The following is a 6,000-nucleotide window of genomic DNA, read 5'->3' as shown; positions in this document are numbered from 1 at the left end:
CTCGATCTGACCGTCTTGCCTCTTCAAAACTGTGTGAAAAAATTGTAACTAAGAAAGCAAGCTGGCCAAAACTTTGTATTGTACGACCCGAGTGGTTTTGATCCACCGATGGCTTCCAAAACCAGATTTCTGGTTTACTGAAGCCATGGCTCCATGCCACATCAAAACCTTCCTGCCGTCAAGAGGGATGAACACCACCACTCTTCTAGCAAGGCATGTTCAAGAGCACAAAAGTTATAAGCACTCTTACTTGTTTGTAATTGTAAACCATGCCCATAAAATCCTCCAGCTGAAGCACAGTCAGGACACGTTCTTCTTCTACGCATTCAGTTCCTGCATCCACCTGTTGGGATACGAAAACAGCCAGACCAAGGGTGTGTTTATCATTCACTCAAACCAGTGCTCCCACTCAGAGGCAGGGAGAAGACAAGAGGGGTCTTTATTTGGCCTGCTAAATACAATGACTGATGAGTGTAAATAACGGGGGGGAGGAGGGGGACAAGAACATTGAGATTTTGCTTGCACACCTGAATTTGTCGCCTCCAGCTGATGCTGCACGGAATAGCTTGACTAGCCCACACACAGCAATAATTTTCAGCCTGCAGAGCCCTAAGGACATGCACTCCACCTGCTTTCTGTAAGAGAACTGAAAGCAACGCACAGGTCAGGCCTGCAGAGCAGAGACAGCACCCAACACAAAGGAGGTGCGGGCTGTGAGGACAAGTACCTGGATCTATCTCCACGGCAATGCGTTCCTGGCTCTCCCCTGGCTGCTGGGCTTGTGGCATTTGAGCACGGGCATTCCGCTCCCTCCGCTGCCAGGCATCACCGCGGGCTGCCCCACTGCCCTCCGCACTAAGCCTTGCCTTCTTGGCGGCGGGGGCTTCTTCGAGGAACCCGCTGCTGGCCGTGGAGCTGCCAGGCTGGCCTGAGGGCTCGGAGGGAGAACCCGCCAGCAGGCACCTGCAGAGTCTCTTGGCGCCACGGGGGCTGTTTCGGTTGCCATCGAACGCTTGTCCAGATGGCACCTGGGCTACCTGCGGCTCCCTGCTGCCGGGGGCCAGCAGGTGACTACCATCACTCGGGCCAGCTAGCGCCTCCACGTCCCTGCTGCTGGCGTGGGGGGGCTCAGCAGCTGCCATCCAGCTGGCCAACTCACTCATCCTGAGCCTATCAGGCAGAGGGATGAATTCGTCCTCCTCCTCCTCCTCATCCTGCTCCTCCGTGAGCACACCCTCATCCTCCTCCAACAGGTAATCCTCAAAATAGCCGTAGCCGTACTCGTGCTCAAACCCATCACCCCCATCTTCCTCACTGTCCTGCTCGTCGCCCTCACTGTCCTGCTCCTCGCTCTCGCTGGTCTCCTCCACAAGCACTTTGGTCACCATCCCCTCCTCGGGAGAGGCAGCCGGGGGCTGCCCCTGCTCCGGCTCGGGGGCCGGGGGTGGAGGCGAGGGCGCCATTGTTGCCGGCTGTAGCAGGGAGCTTCCGATAACCAGCCCGGCCTCAGACTCCGAGTTGTCCAAGACGACGTCGAAGCAGCGCCACGTGGCCATGGCTGCGCACCCTGCCGCGTCGCCCAGGCAACTGAAGCCCCAACGCTGCGGCGCCCGCCCCTTGAAGAAACCTGGGCCCAGCTCCTATTGGTCCAAACCCGCCGGCATTGTGATGCTCTCGCTCGGACCAATCACAGGCCTCCGCTCGCGCGCTCCATGGAGACCACACACTCGGGGGTGCTGCTCTCCCTTGCACAGTGCAGTAGGCAGGAGGCTTTTAAAATCCCCTTTTTTAATAGAGAAGTGTTAAAGACAAATAACCTCGTGGCTTTTTTGCTTTTTTTTGTGGGACAGCAGAATCTTGACCTTTTTTCCACTGATTTCCAATGTGACTTCCAATGAGAAGATAACTACTTGCAGTTTAGGGTAGCAGTAGAAAGTATTCAACACGGGGCATACCTGTCTATATTCAAGACAGCATGTTACAAAGCAGAGTTTATTATTCAAAATTGTTTATGAAATAGAAGGAATTATCAATACTATAAACGGTGTCCAATTCACGTTCTGATGATGTTCACCGCCTTTCTTCTGCAAACTCCAGCCGTTCAACAATTTCATCCAACCTTCTTCTGCTACAATAAAGTCTTGAACTTGGATCTTGAACTTAACGTGGACCTTGAACTTAACTTGGATCTTGAACTTAACCCGGACCTTGAACTTCAGACTTGAACTTGGAACAATAACTTAATTATCTAAGCGTTTCTTCCCAGAACAAAACGGAATGCCTAAACCAGTCAAACTGTAAGAGCCTCCTTCCCTGGGGCTATGGATTGTAATTCGAATAGAGAGAAGGGTTGCGGGAAGTGGTCTGCTGATCGCTTTGTCGGGAGAGGTCCGGTCTAACTGCCTGGAAGGTCCTGCCAGCGCCACTGCGCGAAGGGATGTTGACCAGCAGGCTTTCCCGCTCCGGCTCCGAGGTTAGGTTGTAGGCCTAAAATCAACAACAAGGAACAACAGTGTCATCCATTTGGATACATTGCTCCACAAAAAATAACCAAAGCTAGGCACCTGTGACTGCTCTACCCTTTCACAACATAATTTTTCACCTGGTCCCTCACCAGGTCTCTTTGGTGAGCCGACAGGCTGATGTGGAACTAGTAGTGCTCCCTCAGGAGCCTGCTCTGTACAGCCAAAAGCAACGGGTGCCAAGGCATCCGTTCCTTTGCTGCCTTACTAAACATCTCCCACAGAATTATCATGTCAACTACCAGTTACATTATTTCTTCCACGCCTTACGTGTGTTGGCCGTCTGCGCACAGTACTCTGTGTTCCTGAGGCAATCTCACCTGGTACAGAAGCTGAGGAGAAGGGAAGGCAGCCGCAATAGCCTCAGCCATCGCAAAGTTGACCTGCCTAATTTCTTCTAACTGCCACTTCCAAACTTGCAAGAGACCATTTACAACACGATCCACCTTCGGCCCTCCACAGCACCCCGGACCCGCGTAGAAAGGCAAGTCCGTCTCCTCTTGTGCTCGCCTAGGGAGAACAAAGAATGGGAAAGCAAGTAAGACAATGAGGCTATGAAGAAGATCCTATCCCTGCATCGGTCATTGCATTGGCGTCAAATGCTGAAAGTCTGACCCTCTTTTCTTTACATGCATTACCAATTTCCTTGCTTGAGACCCAGATTTCCTACTGAAAAGGGAAACAATCCTGTACTTGGGAGCACTCCTGACACAAGCCAACATGCACACAGAGCGCTATGTTGGCATGAGAGAACTCACTTTCTGTCAGCCAGTGAAAAATTGTTGTCCTGAAGTACAGCCATGTAGCTGCTGTTCCCTCCAGTAACTGTGAAAGTGCAGCCTCTACGAAGACATGGCCAAACCTCATCTGCCTGCTCACCTGAATGGTGCTTCAGCTACAGCTTTGGTGAACATGGTGACAAATTCTCCAAGCTCCTCCCAGCTCTCAAACATCTGGATTTGGACTTGTTTGGACACCTGCAGATCCACCAAAGCCTGTAAACCACAAATGGAACAGTTACTCTTGTCACATCGAACACCACTCTTGTCTGAAGCAAAAAAGGGTCACAGCTTCTTGTTACAGGATGAGAACAGCCACTCTCTCCCCATTTTGGGAACAGTTAATTTAAGGGACTGAAGGATTCAGGGGTGGCATGCCTCCTGCTGGTTAATACCGGTTTAGTGACGTTCCAGCTGCTGCAGCTCTCCAGCGGCAAGCTGTCATTTCTTGATGTAGCCCATTTCTTGGAACAGTGTTCAAACAAGAGATGATGGCTGCATGCCTGTTTTACAGGTACTTACTTCTTGCACATCCCTTCTGGTTATGCCCAGATTTCTCAGGCTTCCCTCTTCCTCTTCCTGGTTTACACTTGCTGCCGCCTGTGGTGGATTCTTTCTTGACTGACTTCTGAGAAACCCAAGAAGAGCAAAGTAAGGCTGGGAACTCTTTCACAGGTATTCCCCAGTGGTCACTGTGGTGACAGGCTGGAGGGGCCTTTGCTTGTGTTTCTGTATAGTAGGGGAATAGTTCTGTGTGGGATCAGCCCTGAGGCTCCAGCCGTTGCTACAAGGAGTTAACGTAAACGCCTATGGCGTTTGTCAAGGCCACAGACAACACAGAAACTTTTGGAGGGAAAGAAGTTTAACCTGAAATATTCTTCTACTCCAACGACTGCCAATGCGATAATTTTCTGAGGCATCGCCTCCATCATGTAAGTCACGTAGCCCGACAGGGTCGTAAGCTGTCCCGCAGAGCCCTGGGCCACCTGCAAAGAGCAACAGAAAAAAAAGGAGTTAAACCATTCTGAGATGCACATGTCAGTGCATCAACCTACGGCTCTGATTCTGCAGATAGGTCTGCAGATGAAAAATTCTGTTGGCGCTGCTCTTTGGGGGCAAGCAGGCAATACTTGATCTGGTGTAAATTATGGCAGAAAATTTAAAAACCATCACACTCGATCTGACCGTCTTGCCTCTTCAAAACTGTGTGAAAAAATTGTAACTAAGAAAGCAAGCTGGCCAAAACTTTGTATTGTACAACCCGAGTGGTTTTGATCCACCGATGGCTTCCAAAACCAGATTTCTGGTTTACTGAAGCCATGGCTCCATGCCACATCAAAACCTTCCTGCCGTCAAGAGGGATGAACACCACCACTCTTCTAGCAAGGCATGTTCAAGAGCACAAAAGTTATAAGCACTCTTACTTGTTTGTAATTGTAAACCATGCCCATAAAATCCTCCAGCTGAAGCACAGTCAGGACACGTTCTTCTTCTACGCATTCAGTTCCTGCATCCACCTGTTGGGATACGAAAACAGCCAGACCAAGGGTGTGTTTATCATTCACTCAAACCAGTGCTCCCACTCAGAGGCAGGGAGAAGACAAGAGGGGTCTTTATTTGGCCTGCTAAATACAATGACTGATGAGTGTAAATAACGGAGGGGAGGAGGGGGACAAGAACATTGAGATTTTGCTTGCACACCTGAATTTGTCGCCTCCAGCTGATGCTGCACGGAATAGCTTGACTAGCCCACACACAGCAATAATTTTCAGCCTGCAGAGCCCTAAGGACATGCACTCCACCTGCTTTCTGTAAGAGAACTGAAAGCAACGCACAGGTCAGGCCTGCAGAGCAGAGACAGCACCCAACACAAAGGAGGTGCGGGCTGTGAGGACAAGTACCTGGATCTATCACCACGGCAATGCGTTCCTGGCTCTCCCCTGGCTGCTGGGCTTGTGGCATTTGAGCACGGGCATTCCGCTCCCTCCGCTGCCAGGCATCACCGCGGGCTGCCCCACTGCCCTCCGCACTAAGCCTTGCCTTCTTGGCGGCGGGGGCTTCTTCGAGGAACCCGCTGCTGGCCGTGGAGCTGCCAGGCTGGCCTGAGGGCTCGGAGGGAGAACCCGCCAGCAGGCACCTGCAGAGTCTCTTGGCGCCACGGGGGCTGTTTCGGTTGCCATCGAACGCTTGTCCAGATGGCACCTGGGCTACCTGCGGCTCCCTGCTGCCGGGGGCCAGCAGGTGACTACCATCACTCGGGCCAGCTAGCGCCTCCACGTCCCTGCTGCTGGCGTGGGGGGGCTCAGCAGCTGCCATCCAGCTGGCCAACTCACTCATCCTGAGCCTATCAGGCAGAGGGATGAATTCGTCCTCCTCCTCCTCCTCATCCTGCTCCTCCGTGAGCACACCCTCATCCTCCTCCAACAGGTAATCCTCAAAATAGCCGTAGCCGTACTCGTGCTCAAACCCATCACCCCCATCTTCCTCACTGTCCTGCTCGTCGCCCTCACTGTCCTGCTCCTCGCTCTCGCTGGTCTCCTCCACAAGCACTTTGGTCACCATCCCCTCCTCGGGAGAGGCAGCCGGGGGCTGCCCCTGCTCCGGCTCGGGGGCCGGGGGTGGAGGCGAGGGCGCCATTGTTGCCGGCTGTAGCAGGGAGCTTCCGATAACCAGCCCGGCCTCAGACTCCGAGTTGTCCA

This window comes from Falco punctatus, assembly GCF_963210335.1.
Source record: "Falco punctatus genome assembly, chromosome: 1".
Lineage (NCBI taxonomy): Eukaryota > Metazoa > Chordata > Aves > Falconiformes > Falconidae > Falco > Falco punctatus.
The sequence above is the reverse complement of the archived record's forward strand: the minus strand, read 5'-3'. Positions refer to the sequence as shown.